This window comes from Tachypleus tridentatus, chromosome 1 (assembly GCF_004210375.1).
Source record: "Tachypleus tridentatus isolate NWPU-2018 chromosome 1, ASM421037v1, whole genome shotgun sequence".
Lineage (NCBI taxonomy): Eukaryota > Metazoa > Arthropoda > Merostomata > Xiphosura > Limulidae > Tachypleus > Tachypleus tridentatus.
In genome coordinates, this window is record NC_134825.1 from 170,251,907 (window position 1) to 170,269,139 (window position 17,233).

Consider the following 17,233-nt stretch of genomic DNA (forward strand, 5'->3'; position numbering starts at 1 on the left):
TTGAGCTGGTTCAACGGCGACCTTTAGGAATTATAACACTAGAATTCAAGGCTTGATCCATGTGGTGAGCACAATACCGATAGATCATTGTACATTTTTATATCTGAATAAACAAACAACCCTGTGTTATTTTTAGAAGGATAACTAGTAAGGCTTAACATATCAACAATTTTTAGAAGGGCAGCATGTTAAGGCTCAACATATCAACAATTTTTAGAAGGACAGCTAGTAAGGCTTAACATATCAACAATTTTTAGAAGGACAGCTAGTAAGGTTTAACATATCAAAAATTTTCTTCTTCTTTTGTACGCCTTCTTAGAGCCTTCATTGAAATGAATCTAATTGAAAACTATTATTCGAATTAACCTAAACTGATGGATATCCACGAATACGTTTACTTAGCTGGTTTCCATGTTGAATCTTTGCTACGAGATGAAACCACATATATTTAAAAAATCAAGGGGTAACAGAACGTATTTTTGGACAGGAGTCTGAACTGATGAGGTTTGCCCCCCAATGGCACAGCGCTATGTCTGCTATACTTTGGATTTCAATACCCGTGGTGAGCAGAGCACAGATAGCCCATTGTGTTGCTTTTTGCCAAACTTGAAAACAAACAAACAAACAAACCAATGAGGTTTCTTGTTTAAACTTAAGAATTCTCACCTTTTATTGGATGGTATATTTTCTTTATACTAGCTTGGAAAACACTCACAGTGACATTTCATTAATATAGCAGGTAAACGATTGTAGATTGGTATAAACTTGTCTTATCTGGTACTTTAGAAGTAAGCCATTATTTATTAAAGTGTTCAAGCTTCATTACGTAAGACTATGAAATAAGTAATGAGATCATCCAGATTGTTTAGGTGTTCATAATTAAGCGCAAACATACACAATGGGCTGTCTGTACTCCGTCCACCACGGGTATCGAAACCAGCTTTGTGGAGGAGTCCACAGACATACTGCCATGCCACTGTGGAGCTTACGAACCGATACTTTTAAATAAGTCATACATTTCTTCCTTTACAATGGATATTTTTCTTCTGACAACAAATTAGATCTTTATCTGAGTAGTGTTTCATTGTATCTGCTTTCGACATTACTATATTTTGTTTTAATGAATAAGGTTTAGGCTTGTTTGGAATTCCGCGCAAAGCTACACGAGAGGTATCTGCGCAAGCCGTCCCTAATTTAGCAGTGTGAGACCAGAGGGAAGGCAACTAATCATCACCACCCACCGCCAAATCTTGGGCTATTCCTTTACCAACGAATAGTGGGATTGACCGTCACATTACAACGCTTCCACGGCTGAAAGGGAGAGCATGTTTAGTGCGATGAGGACTCGAACCCGCGACCTTTTCGAGTCGAGTGCCTTAACCACCTGGCCATGCCGGGCATAAATAAAGTAGTGATTAAAGAATACACCAAACGTGAGATTCTGTAAAATTCCCAACAGAAATATGACATTTGTTATGACTTTTAGAAGGTTCATAATGTACTGACCATTTCAAATATTTGAATGATGAACAGAGACATAATTTCGTTTACAATTAACTGCCATAAAGAGACCATCTTACTATTTGTCCTTCTTTTTGTTGTTGTAAATCTTCGTTCACAACTCGGAAAAGAAACTTTTCAGACTTTTTGGCACACTTTTGTAATTTTCATCCCAACTTTGGCCTGGCATGGCCAGATGGTTAGGGCGCACGACTCTCGATTTGAGGGTCGCGGGTTTGAATCCGGTCACACCCAACGCGTTCGTCTTTTCAGGTGTGGGGAATTTATAAGTCATATACAAATACGCAAACACTCAAACTGACTCTTGAATAATTATCTGAATTACTTTCAGAAAATTTGGCAAAGAAATGATTTACTGTGTGGGTTTGATCGTTAGTACATACATGATGAAAATAGACCGAAGTACCTATTTCTCATTAGTATGTATTTTAGGCATAAACATATCAAAAAGCCATATATTACTAGACTATAAAAAACAAACTAGCTTAAGGTTAATATCTCAACATTTAATAAAAGATTTTATTAATTATGACGGATGTTATTGGGTAAAGAACTGGTACATACATGGACATTTGCTCTGAAAGGGGTCGGAGCAAGTACTATTTACTCCGACCACAATGTATCTTCATCATTATTATTCCGCAGTAAAAAAAAAAAAAATTAATATCACAGACAGGAGGAAGAGGTCCAAGCGAATCTGACCTTCCCTGGTCTATAAGGTCAAAAACTCGACAAAGAGAAGCGGTTTCCTGCAAGGTTAATCTGGTGAAAACTTTACTTAAGAGAGTTTTATACGGTCATCCAATGGGGCAGTGGGACATTTCTGTGCACTCCAGCTTATCTGTCACTGTTTCAAGTTCTTAATGTTAATGTAGTGCACATTTCTGTGTACTCCAACTTATCTGTCACTGTTTCAAGTCCTTAATGTTAATGTAGTGCACATTTCTGTGTACTCCAGCTTATCTGTCACTGTTTCAAGTCCTTAATGTTAATTTAGTGCACATTTCTGTGTACTCCAGCTTATCTGTCACTGTTTCAAGTTCTTAATGTTAATGTAGTGCACATTTCTGTGTACTCCAACTTATCTGTCACTGTTTCAAGTCCTTAATGTTAATTTAGTGCACATTTCTGTGTACTACAGCTTATCTGTCTCTGTTTCAAGTTCTTACTGTTAATGTAGTGCACATTTCTGTGTACTCCAACTTATCTGTCACTGTTTCAAGTTCTTAATGTTAATGTAATGCACATTTCTGTGTACTCCAACTTATCTGTCACTGTTTCAAGTTCTTACTGTTAATGTAGTGCACATTTCTGTGTACTCCAACTTATCTGTCACTGTTTCAAGTTCTTAATGTTAATGTAATGCACATTTCTGTGTACTCCAACTTATCTGTCACTGTTTCAAGTTCTTAATGTTAATGTAGTGCACATTTCTGTGAACTCCAGCTTATCTGTCACTGTTTCAAGTTCTTAATGTTAATGTAGTGCACATTTCTGTGTACTCCAACTTATCTGTCACTGTTTCAAGTCCTTAATGTTAATTTAGTGCACATTTCTGTGTACTCCAGCTTATCTGTCTCTGTTTCAAGTTCTTACTGTTAATGTAGTGCACATTTCTGTGTACTCCAACTTATCTGTCACTGTTTCAAGTTCTTAATGTTAATGTAATGCACATTTCTGTGTACTCCAACTTATCTGTCTCTGTTTCAAGTTCTTACTGTTAATGTAGTGCACATTTCTGTGTACTCCAACTTATCTGTCACTGTTTCAAGTTCTTAATGTTAATGTAATGCACATTTCTGTGTACTCCAGCTTATCTGTCACTGTTTCAAGTCCTTAATGTTAATTTAGTGCACATTTCTGTGTACTCCAGCTTATCTGTCACTGTTTCAAGTCCTTAATGTTAATGTAGTGCACATTTCTGTGTACTCCAGCTTATCTGTCACTGTTTCAAGTTCTTAATGTTAATGTAGTGCACATTTCTGTGTACTCCAACTTATCTGTCACTGTTTCAAGTTCTTAATGTTAATTTAGTGCACATTTCTGTGTACTCCAGCTTATCTGTCTCTGTTTCAAGTTCTTAATGTTAATGTAGTGCACATTTCTGTGTACTCAACTTATCTGTCACTGTTTCAAGTTCTTAATGTTAATGTAATGCACATTTCTGTGTACTCCAACTTATCTGTCTCTGTTTCAAGTTCTTACTGTTAATGTAGTGCACATTTCTGTGTACTCCAACTTATCTGTCACTGTTTCAAGTTCTTACTGTTAATGTAGTGCACATTTCTGTGTACTCCAACTTATCTGTCTCTGTTTCAAGTTCTTAATGTTAATGTAATGCACATTTCTGTGTTATCCAACTTATCTGTCTTTGTTTCAAGTTCTTAATGTTAATTTAGTGCACATTTCTGTGTACTCCAGCTTATCTGTCTCTGTTTCAAGTTATTAATGTTAATGTAGTGCACATTTCTGTGCACTCCAGCTTATCTGTCACTGTTTCAAGTTCTTAATGTTAATGTAGTGCACATTTCTGTGAACTCCAGCTTATCTGTCACTGTTTCAAGTCTTTAATGTTAATGTAGTGCACATTTCTGTTTACTCCAGCTTATCTGTCACTGTTTCAAGTTCTTAATGTTAATGTAGTGCACATTTCTGTGTACTCCAACTTATCTGTCACTGTTTCAAGTCCTTAATGTTAATGTAGTGCACATTTCTGTGTACTCCAACTTATCTGTCACTGTTTCAAGTTCTTAATGTTAATGTAGTGCACATTTCTGTGTACTCCAGCTTATCTGTCACTGTTTCAAGTTCTTAATGTTAATTTAGTGCACATTTCTGTGTACTCCAACTTATCTGTCTCTGTTTCAAGTCCTTAATGTTAATTTAGTGCACATTTCTGTGTACTCCAGCTTATCTGTCACTGTTTCAAGTTCTTAATGTTAATTTAGTGCACATTTCTGTGTACTCCAGATTATCTGTCACTGTTTGAAGTTCTTAATGTTAATGTAGTGCACATTTCTGTGTACTCCAACTTATCTGTCACTGTTTCAAGTTCTTAATGTTAATGTAATGCTCATTTCTGTGTACTCCAACTTATCTGTCACTGTTTCAAGTTCTTAATGTTAATGTAGTGAACATTTCTGTGTACTCCAGCTTATCTGTCTCTGTTTCAAGTTCTTAATGTTAATGTAGTGCACATTTCTGTGTACTCCAGCTTATCTGTCTCTGTTTCAAGTCCTTAATGTTAATTTAGTGCACATTTCTGTGTACTCCAACTTATCTGTCACTGTTTCAAGTTCTTAATGTTAATGTAGTGCACATTTCTGTGTACTCCAACTTATCTGTCACTGTTTCAAGTTCTTAATGTTAATGTAATGCACATTTCTGTGTACTCCAGCTTATCTGTCTCTGTTTTCAAGTTCTTAATGTTAATTTAGTGCACATTTCTGTGTACTCCAGCTTATCTGTCTCTGTTTCAAGTTATTAATGTTAATGTAGTGCACATTTCTGTGTACTCCAGCTTATCTGTCACTGTTTCAAGTCCTTAATGTTAATTTAGTGCACATTTCTGTGTTATCCAACTTATCTGTCTTTGTTTCAAGTTCTTAATGTTAATTTAATGCACATTTCTGTGTACTCCAACTTATCTGTCTCTGTTTCAAGTTCTTAATGTTAATTTAGTGCACATTTCTGTGTACTCCAACTTATCTGTCACTGTTTCAAGTTCTTAATGTTAATGTAGTGCACATTTCTGTGTACTCCAGCTTATCTGTCTCTGTTTCAAGTTCTTAATGTTAATGTAGTGCACATTTCTGTGTACTCCAACTTATCTGTCACTGTTTCAAGTTCTTAATGTTAATGTAGTGCACATTTCTGTGTACTCCAACTTATCTGTCACTGTTTCAAGTTCTTAATGTTAATGTAGTGCACATTTCTGTGTACTCCAGCTTATCTGTCACTGTTTCAAGTCCTTAATGTTAATTTAGTGCACATTTCTGTGTACTCCAGCTTATCTGTCTCTGTTTCAAGTTATTACTGTTAATGTAGTGCACATTTCTGTGTACTCCAACTTATCTGTCACTGTTTCAAGTTCTTAATGTTAATGTAGTGCACATTTCTGTGTACTCCAGCTTATCTGTCACTGTTTCAAGTTCTTAATGTTAATTTAGTGCACATTTCTGTGTACTCCAACTTATCTGTCTCTGTTTCAAGTTCTTAATGTTAATTTAGTGCACATTTCTGTGTACTCCAACTTATCTGTCTCTGTTTCAAGTCCTTAATGTTAATTTAGTGCACATTTCTGTGTACTCCAGCTTATCTGTCACTGTTTCAAGTTCTTAATGTTAATTTAGTGCACATTTCTGTGTACTCCAGCTTATCTGTCACTGTTTGAAGTTCTTAATGTTACTGTAGTGCACATTTCTGTGTACTCCAACTTATCTGTCACTGTTTCAAGTTCTTAATGTTAATGTAATGCACATTTCTGTGTACTCCAACTTATCTGTCACTGTTTCAAGTTCTTAATGTTAATGTAATGCACATTTCTGTGTACTCCAGCTTATCTGTCTCTGTTTCAAGTTCTTAATGTTAATGTAGTGCACATTTCTGTGTACTCCAGCTTATCTGTCTCTGTTTCAAGTCCTTAATGTTAATTTAGTGCACATTTCTGTGTACTCCAACGTATCTGTCACTGTTTCAAGTTCTTAATGTTAATGTAGTGCACATTTCTGTGTACTCCAACTTATCTGTCACTGTTTCAAGTTCTTAATGTTAATGTAATGCACATTTCTGTGTACTCCAGCTTATCTGTCTCTGTTTTAAGTTCTTAATGTTAATTTAGTGCACATTTCTGTGTACTCCAGCTTATCTGTCTCTGTTTCAAGTTATTAATGTTAATGTAGTGCACATTTCTGTGTACTCCAGCTTATCTGTCACTGTTTCAAGTCCTTAATGTTAATTTAGTGCATATTTCTGTGCACTCCAGCTTATCTGTCACTGTTTCAAGTCCTTAATGTTAATTTAGTGCACATTTCTGTGTACTCCAGCTTATCTGTCTCTGTTTCAAGTTCTTAATGTTAATGTAGTGCACATTTCTGTGTACTCCAACTTATCTGTCACTGTTTCAAGTTCTTAATGTTAATGTAGTGCACATTTCTGTGTACTCCAGCTTATCTGTCACTGTTTCAAGTTCTTAATGTTAATTTAGTGCACATTTCTGTGTACTCCAACTTATCTGTCTCTGTTTCAAGTTCTTAATGTTAATTTAGTGCACATTTCTGTGTACTCCAACTTATCTGTCTCTGTTTCAAGTCCTTAATGTTAATTTAGTGCACATTTCTGTGTACTCCAGCTTATCTGTCACTGTTTCAAGATCTTAATGTTAATTTAGTGCACATTTCTGTGTACTCCAGATTATCTGTCACTGGTTGAAGTTCTTAATGTTAATGTAGTGCACATTTCTGTGTACTCCAACTTATCTGTCACTGTTTCAAGTTCTTAATGTTAATGTAATGCACATTTCTGTGTACTCCAACTTATCTGTCACTGTTTCAAGTTCTTAATGTTAATGTAATGAACATTTCTGTGTACTCCAGCTTATCTGTCTCTGTTTCAAGTTCTTAATGTTAATGTAGTGCACATTTCTGTGTACTCCAGCTTATCTGTCTCTGTTTCAAGTCCTTAATGTTAATTTAGTGCACATTTCTGTGTACTCCAACTTATCTGTCACTGTTTCAAGTTCTTAATGTTAATGTAGTGCACATTTCTGTGTACTCCAACTTATCTGTCACTGTTTCAAGTTCTTAATGTTAATGTAATGCACATTTCTGTGTACTCCAGCTTATCTGTCTCTGTTTCAAGTTCTTAATGTTAATTTAGTGCACATTTCTGTGTACTCCAGCTTATCTGTCTCTGTTTCAAGTTCTTAATGTTAATGTAGTGCACATTTCTGTGTACTCCAGCTTATCTGTCACTGTTTCAAGTCCTTAATGTTAATTTAGTGCACATTTCTGTGTACTCCAGCTTATCTGTCACTGGTTGAAGTTCTTAATGTTAATGTAATGAACATTTCTGTGTACTCCAACTTATCTGTAACTGTTTCAAGTTCTTAATGTTAATGTAATGAACATTTCTGTGTACTCCAACTTATCTGTCACTGTTTCAAGTTCTTAATGTTAATGTAGTGCACATTTCTGTGTACTCCAGCTTATCTGTCTCTGTTTTAAGTTCTTAATGTTAATGTAGTGCACATTTCTGTGTACTCCAACTTATCTGTCACTGTTTCAAGTTCTTAATGTTAATGTAGTGCACATTTCTGTGTACTCCAACTTATCTGTCACTGTTTCAAGTTCTTAATGTTAATGTAGTGCACATTTCTGTGTACTCCAGCTTATCTGTCTCTGTTTCAAGTTCTTAATGTTAATTTAATGCACATTTCTGTGTACTCCAACTTATCTGTCACTGTTTCAAGTTCTTAATGTTAATTTAGTGCACATTTCTGTGTATCCAACTTATCTGTCTCTGTTTCAAGTTCTTAATGTTAATTTAATGCACATTTCTGTGTACTCCAATTTATCTGTCTCTGTTTCAAGTTCTTAATGTTAATTTAGTGCACATTTCTGTGTACTCCAACTTATCTGTCTCTGTTTCAAGTCCTTAATGTTAATTTAGTGCACATTTCTGTGTACTCCAGCTTATCTGTCACTGTTTCAAGTTCTTAATGTTAATGTAGTGCACATTTCTGTGTACTCCAACTTATCTGTCACTGTTTCAAGTTCTTAATGTTAATGTAGTGCACATTTCTGTGTACTCCAACTTATCTGTCACTGTTTCAAGTTCTTAATGTTAATGTAGTGCACATTTCTGTGTACTCCAGCTTATCTGTCTCTGTTTCAAGTTCTTAATGTTAATTTAATGCACATTTCTGTGTACTCCAACTTATCTGTTACTGTTTCAAGTCCTTAATGTTAATTTAGTGCACATTTCTGTGCACTCCAGCTTATCTGTCACTGTTTCAAGTTCTTAATGTTAATGTAGTGCACATTTCTGTGTACTCCAGCTTATCTGTCACTGTTTCAAGTCTTTAATGTTAATGTAGTGCACATTTCTGTTTACTCCAGCTTATCTGTCACTGTTTCAAGTTCTTAATGTTAATGTAGTGCACATTTCTGTGTACTCCAACTTATCTGTCACTGTTTCAAGTTCTTAATGTTAATGTAGTGCACATTTCTGTGTACTCCAACTTATCTGTCTCTGTTTCAAGTCCTTAATGTTAATTTAGTGCACATTTCTGTGTACTCCAGCTTATCTGTCACTGTTTCAAGTTCTTAATGTTAATTTAGTGCACATTTCTGTGTACTCCAGATTATCTGTCACTGTTTCAAGTTCTTAATGTTAATGTAGTGCACATTTCTGTGTACTCCAACTTATCTGTCACTGTTTCAAGTTCTTAATGTTAATGTAATGCTCATTTCTGTGTACTCCAACTTATCTGTCACTGTTTCAAGTTCTTAATGTTAATGTAATGAACATTTCTGTGTACTCCAGCTTATCTGTCTCTGTTTCAAGTTCTTAATGTTAATGTAGTGCACATTTCTGTGTACTCCAGCTTATCTGTCTCTGTTTCAAGTCCTTAATGTTAATTTAGTGCACATTTCTGTGTACTCCAACTTATCTGTCACTGTTTCAAGTTCTTAATGTTAATGTAGTGCACATTTCTGTGTACTCCAACTTATCTGTCACTGTTTCAAGTTCTTAATGTTAATGTAATGCACATTTCTGTGTACTCCAGCTTATCTGTCTCTGTTTTAAGTTCTTAATGTTAATTTAGTGCACATTTCTGTGTACTCCAGCTTATCTGTCTCTGTTTCAAGTTCTTAATGTTAATGTAGTGCACATTTCTGTGTACTCCAGCTTATCTGTCACTGTTTCAAGTCCTTAATGTTAATTTAGTGCACATTTCTGTGTTATCCAACTTATCTGTCTTTGTTTCAAGTTCTTAATGTTAATTTAATGCTTATTTCTGTGTACTCCAATTTATCTGTCTCTGTTTCAAGTTCTTAATGTTAATTTAGTGCACATTTCTGTGTACTCCAACTTATCTGTCACTGTTTCAAGTTCTTAATGTTAATGTAGTGCACATTTCTGTGTACTCCAGCTTATCTGTCTCTGTTTTAAGTTCTTAATGTTAATGTAGTGCACATTTCTGTGTACTCCAACTTATCTGTCACTGTTTCAAGTTCTTAATGTTAATGTAGTGCACATTTCTGTGTACTCCAACTTATTTGTCACTGTTTCAAGTTCTTAATATTAATGTAGTGCACATTTCTGTGTACTCCAGCTTATCTGTCACTGTTTCAAGTTCTTAATGTTAATTTAGTGCACATTTCTGTGTACTCCAGCTTATCTGTCTCTGTTTCAAGTTCTTAATGTTAATGTAGTGCACATTTCTGTGTACTCCAACTTATCTGTCACTGTTTCAAGTTCTTAATGTTAATGTAGTGCACATTTCTGTGTACTCCAGCTTATCTGTCACTGTTTCAAGTTCTTAATGTTAATTTAGTGCACATTTCTGTGTACTCCAACTTATCTGTCTCTGTTTCAAGTTCTTAATGTTAATTTAGTGCACATTTCTGTGTACTCCAACTTATCTGTCTCTGTTTCAAGTCCTTAATGTTAATTTAGTGCACATTTCTGTGTACTCCAGCTTATCTGTCACTGTTTCAAGTTCTTAATGTTAATTTAGTGCACATTTCAGTGTACTCCAGATTATCTGTCACTGGTTGAAGTTCTTAATGTTAATGTAGTGCACATTTCTGTGTACTCCAACTTATCTGTCACTGTTTCAAGTTCTTAATGTTAATGTAATGCACATTTCTGTGTACTCCAACTTATCTGTCACTGTTTCAAGTTCTTAATGTTAATGTAATGAACATTTCTGTGTACTCCAGCTTATCTGTCTCTGTTTCAAGTTCTTAATGTTAATGTAGTGCACATTTCTGTGTACTCCAGCTTATCTGTCTCTGTTTCAAGTTCTTAATGTTAATTTAGTGCACATTTCTGTGTACTCCAACTTATCTGTCACTGTTTCAAGTTCTTAATGTTAATGTAGTGCACATTTCTGTGTACTCCAACTTATCTGTCACTGTTTCAAGTTCTTAATGTTAATGTAATGCACATTTCTGTGTACTCCAGCTTATCTGTCTCTGTTTTAAGTTCTTAATGTTAATTTAGTGCACATTTCTGTGTACTCCAGCTTATCTGTCTCTGTTTCAAGTTCTTAATGTTAATGTAGTGCACATTTCTGTGTACTCCAGCTTATCTGTCACTGTTTCAAGTTCTTAATGTTAATTTAGTGCATATTTCTGTGTACTCCAGCTTATCTGTCACTGGTTGAAGTTCTTAATGTTAATGTAATGAACATTTCTGTGTACTCCAACTTATCTGTCACTGTTTCAAGTTCTTAATGTTAATGTAATGAACATTTCTGTGTACTCCAACTTATCTGTCACTGTTTCAAGTTCTTAATGTTAATGTAGTGCACATTTCTGTGTACTCCAGCTTATCTGTCTCTGTTTTAAGTTCTTAATGTTAATGTAGTGCACATTTCTGTGTACTCCAACTTATCTGTCACTGTTTCAAGTTCTTAATGTTAATGTAGTGCACATTTCTGTGTACTCCAACTTATTTGTCACTGTTTCAAGTTCTTAATATTAATGTAGTGCACATTTCTGTGTACTCCAGCTTATTTGTCTCTGTTTCAAGTTCTTAATGTTAATTTAATGCACATTTCTGTGTACTCCAACTTATCTGTCACTGTTTCAAGTCCTTAATGTTAATTTAGTGCACATTTCTGTGTTATCCAACTTATCTGTCTTTGTTTCAAGTTCTTAATGTTAATTTAATGCACATTTCTGTGTACTCCAATTTATCTGTCTCTGTTTCAAGTTCTTAATGTTAATTTAGTGCACATTTCTGTGTACTCCAACTTATCTGTCTCTGTTTCAAGTCCTTAATGTTAATTTAGTGCACATTTCTGTGTACTCCAGCTTATCTGTCACTGTTTCAAGTTCTTATTGTTAATGTAGTGCACATTTCTGTGTACTCCAACTTATCTGTCACTGTTTCAAGTTCTTAATGTTAATGTAGTGCACATTTCTGTGTACTCCAACTTATTTGTCACTGTTTCAAGTTCTTAATGTTAATGTAGTGCACATTTCTGTGTACTCCAGCTCATTTGTCTCTGTTTCAAGTTCTTAATGTTAATTTAATGCACATTTCTGTGTACTCCAACTTATCTGTCACTGTTTCAAGTCCTTAATGTTAATTTAGTGCACATTTCTGTGTTATCCAATTTATCTGTCTCTGTTTCAAGTTCTTAATGTTAATTTAGTGCACATTTCTGTGTACTCCAGCTTATCTGTCACTGTTTCAAGTTCTTAATGTTAATTTAGTGCACATTTCTGTGTACTCCAGCTTATCTGTCACTGTTTCAAGTTCTTAATGTTAATGTAGTGCACATTTCTGTGTACTCCAGCTTATCTGTCACTGTTTGAAGTTCTTAATGTTAATGTAGTGCACATTTCTGTGTACTCCAACTTATCTGTCACTGTTTCAAGTTCTTAATGTTAATGTAATGAACATTTCTGTGTACTCCAACTTATCTGTCACTGTTTCAAGTTCTTAATGTTAATGTAGTGCACATTTCTGTGTGCTCCAACTTATCTGTCACTGTTTCAAGTTCTTAATGTTAATGTAGTGCACATTTCTGTGTACTGCAACTTATCTGTCACTGTTTCAAGTTCTTAATGTTAATGTAGTGCACATTTCTGTGTACTCCAACTTATCTGTCACTGTTTCAAGTTCTTAATGTTAATGTAGTGCACATTTCTGTGTAATCCAACTTATCTGTCTTTGTTTCAAGTTCTTAATGTTAATTTAATGCACATTTCTGTGTACTCCAACTTATCTGTCACTGTTTCAAGTTCTTAATGTTAATGTAGTGCACATTTCTGTGTACTCCAGCTTATCTGTCACTGTTTCAAGTTCTTAATGTAAATTTAATGCACATTTCTGTGTACTCCAACTTATCTGTCACTGTTTCAAGTTCTTAATGTTAATATAGTGCACATTTCTGTGTATTCCAGCTTATCTGTCTCTGTTTCAAGTTCTTAATGTTAATTTAGTGCACATTTCTGTGTACTCCAACTTATCTGTCACTGTTTCAAGTTCTTAATGTTAATGTAGTGCACATTTCTGTGTACTCCAACTTATCTGTCACTGTTTCAAGTTCTTAATGTTAATGTAGTGCACATTTCTGTGTACTCCAGCTTATCTGTCTCTGTTTCAAGTTCTTAATGTTAATTTAGTGCACATTTCTGTGTACTCCAGCTTATCTGTCTCTGTTTCAAGTTCTTAATGTTAATGTAGTGCACATTTCTGTGTACTCCAGCTTATCTGTCACTGTTTCAAGTTCTTAATGTTAATTTAGTGCATATTTCTGTGTACTCCAGCTTATCTGTCACTGGTTGAAGTTCTTAATGTTAATGTAGTGCACAATTCTGTGTACTCCAGCTTATCTGTCTCTGTTTCAAGTTATTAATGTTAATGTAGTGCACATTTCTGTGTACTCCAGCTTATCTGTCACTGTTTCAAGTCCTTAATGTTAATTTAGTGCATATTTCTGTGTACTCCAGCTTATCTGTCACTGGTTGAAGTTCTTAATGTTAATGTAATGAACATTTCTGTGTACTCCAACTTATCTGTCACTGTTTCAAGTTCTTAATGTTAATGTAGTGCACATTTCTGTGTACTCCAACTTATTTGTCACTGTTTCAAGTTCTTAATATTAATGTAGTGCACATTTCTGTGTACTCCAGCTTATTTGTCTCTGTTTCAAGTTCTTAATGTTAATTTAGTGCACATTTCTGTGTACTCCAGCTTATCTGTCTCTGTTTCAAATTCTTAATGTTAATTTAATGCACATTTCTGTGTACTCCAACTTATCTGTCACTGTTTCAAGTCCTTAATGTTAATTTAGTGCACATTTCTGTGTACTCCAGCTTATCTGTCACTGTTTCAAGTTCTTAATGTTAATGTAGTGCACATTTCTGTGTACTCCAGCTTATCTGTCACTGGTTGAAGTTCTTAATGTTAATGTAGTGCACATTTCTGTGTACTCCAACTTATCTGTCACTGTTTCAAGTTCTTAATGTTAATGTAGTGCACATTTCTGTGTACTCCAACTTATCTGTCACTGTTTCAAGTTCTTAATGTTAATGTATTGCACATTTCTGTGTACTGCAACTTATCTGTCACTGTTTCAAGTCCTTAATGTTAATGTAGTGCACATTTCTGTGTACTCCAACTTATCTGTCACTGTTTCAAGTTCTTAATGTTAATGTAGTGCACATTTCTGTGTACTCCAGCTTATCTGTCACTGTTTCAAGTTCTTAATGTAAATTTAATGCTCATTTCTGTGTACTCCAACTTATCTGTCACTGTTTCAAGTTCTTAATGTTAATGTAGTGCACATTTCTGTGTATTCCAGCTTATTTGTCTCTGTTTCAAGTTCTTAATGTTAATTTAGTGCACATTTCTGTGTACTCCAGCTTATCTGTCACTGTTTCAAGTTCTTAATGTTAATTTAGTGCAGATTTCTGTGTACTCCAACTTATCTGTCATTGTTTTAAGTTCTTAATGTTAATTTAATGCACATTTCTGTGTACTCAAACTTCTAGCTTGTGTTTTGTTTTTTAGTTTAGTTCCAATTCTTGAGTACACCAGCTTCTAGCCAGTATTTCACGTTGTTTTTATGTTTACAAGTTTTCCTTAATGCGTTGAAATCTTCAGTTTGACTTTCTTCGTAGCTGTCCCAATAGTAAAATCAGTATTTTGAGGGTCCTGAAATATGTTTTCCTGATCAGTTAATTCTTAAAAGAAGAACAAATGTTTTCACTTTTTGTTTCTTGTTGCTTTCCTTTTTCTTAAAATTATCAATGGAACGAATAATTTTCTCATATTGACTTAATACATTTATCCCAATAGTATTCCGCTTAAAAACTACTTTGAATTTCACACAAATTGACTTTCCGATGTAATATTGGCCGACAGTATTTTCTTTGATTATGAACTTCCCATGAACATGTTCTCATCTGACTGTGTCCCTCTTTTGATAATTTATTACTATTCTATTAATTAAGACATAAATATTCTCTGTATCCGACAAGCTTTATCTCTTAAATTAATTTAATAGACGTTGTATATTCTACTATTCCACTATTCTTGTTCCTATGCTTTGATAGAACATCGAGAGCGCATGTTATTCACTTGATTCACTTTTTAGGTACGAAAATGAATTTCCTACCGCCTGCATTATTAACAGTTTTACCTGTCAGTAGACTGATATTCCTGTTGTACTGATGCAGTGTCACCTGCTTCGAGGTTTTGTTTGTTTGCAAAAATTCAGAGTTCAATTTCCTGCGGTGAACAGAATACAGCTTTACCCTAAGAAAACAGCAAACTTGAGCCATTTTTATGGCAAACTCTACGTGTTCGCTTACATGAAAAGAATTAGGTTATCTACCATGCAGAGGCCTAATATAAACGTGAATATTTCCAGGGTGTAAAATATTAGAAAACAACAGTCTTCATTGCTATTTAAACTCTGTCATTCACAGTTGTATTATTTAACTCTTTTCTCTGGAGATTTTAATATTGGGTCAATGCGAAATGCAGTTATAATTATTTTTATTTTTGTCACCGTTACTGAGGCCCCCTATCTGCCTTCCACCTTAATCGTGAAATTAATTACTTGTTTTTCTATCGTTCATTACTGGTTAGAGTTCACATCCTCCGTCGTAATTACATTTTTGTTTATTACTACAATCAGTATAAAGAACTAATCACCCAAAATATATTAAAGTAACTTATTACCTCTTTTATATGTAGAATACTCAGGGTGTAGAAACAGTAGTCTGTGCAATTTATTATTTCTTTATTTTTCGGTGACTCATGTGTAACTAGATTTACTTCGACACGTTCCTCAAAAGTCTTTTATTTCAAGATTAAAGAAAACCAAATTAACAGTTACAAATGTTTGTATTTCTTTCTTTTTTTAATTGTTTATATCATACTGTCATGTAACCTACGCGGTGCGTAATATTTCTCGTGATGAGGCACGCGCACGTTTTACTGACGTCACGACAGTATAAATTCCAACTTTAAGCGTCTATTATGTGACGCCATTTTAGTGTCTTCTGACTGACAGACAGACAGACATTGTGAGAAATAGAAACAGGTAACTCTTTCAGACGGCCTTTGCTTTCCTTCCAGGGATCTTACTATCACTGTGATCAGTTAAGAAATACATAAAGATTTTATGAGTAAATAGTTTGTGGAAAATGAGGCCTTTTCGGTAATATTTGAGGGTGAAGGATTGGTTGGTATATTTGGAAAAGCTGTCCCTAATTTAGCAGTGTAAGACTAGAGAAAGGTCATCACCATCCACCGCCAACTCTTGGGCTACTCTTTTACTAACGAATAGTGGGATTGACCGTCACATTATAACGCCCCCACGGCTGAGATGGCGAGGATATGAGGGGGATTTGAACCCGCGATCCTCAGATTACAAGTCAAGTGCCTTAACCATGCCAGGCCGTGCGTGAAGGAAACTAACATTTAAGTATAACTGTGAGTTAAACTACCTAATTGTTCTTCAGATTATGAGATCATCCAATAAAATGGCTTGCCGAAAAATAAACCAGACCCTCGATTACTGGTTAAAACTTTTTAAGAGTTTTCAAAATATTGAACGGTGCTCTCCCCCTTAAGAGAAAATAGGCACATCCGTGGCTTTCTTCATGCGCCTAGAAACGCGCTCATATAATTTGTTATGCTGCCTGTAGTGCCACCTATCAACTGAAAACGTCCGACGATATTTAAAGTAATTTAAAAGGTGGGCTCGAGAATCGTTGGAAGCGCTCTTCGCCTGGCATGAAGTGCAGTGCTCCTTTAGTCGCAATGCTAGCATAATTAGGCACGCTGTGAAGTACAGTGAGAAGTGGAATAAATATTTCATAATTCAAAAAACTGACGACAAAGGTCGAGAAGGACTGGGAACGGTTATCGACCTGAACTCTGTATAAACGAACAACATGGCATCCATATCACTATTCAAACATTATATGTATAACCTATTCATATTAGCTATAGTCTGTCTGGATCCTGAGAAAACGGCTGTAAGTTTCGAAGCTGCGTTTCAAGGTATGTCTTAATTATCTCATGCCAAAATGTTTGAATAACACAACTGAAATAACCTAACGAAACGTGCAATTCATTACTTAAAAATGAAGCATTATTCGGGTTATTGTGACAATTCTAAATAACAATTGTAATGTGAATTAGTTTGTGACTTGAGAATTTCAACAAAGGGTATGTGTCCAGGATATTTGGTCCTCGTAATTGGAGATGCTCATATCAAAGATATCATAGGCTATCTGCATTCTGTTCATTTCGGGGAATTGAGTCCTAGATTTTTTGGTTCTGTAAATCCATAAACTTACCGCTGACCCACTTTGGGACGCATATCCAAGAAATTCTGGCCGTTACACAAAAGAACGTGTAAAAGACAATATAACAATTTTACAAATTTAAAATTTTGGTCTTTTGAAAACTCACACAAAAATAAGTCGAAAATCGTGGGAATATTGAGATT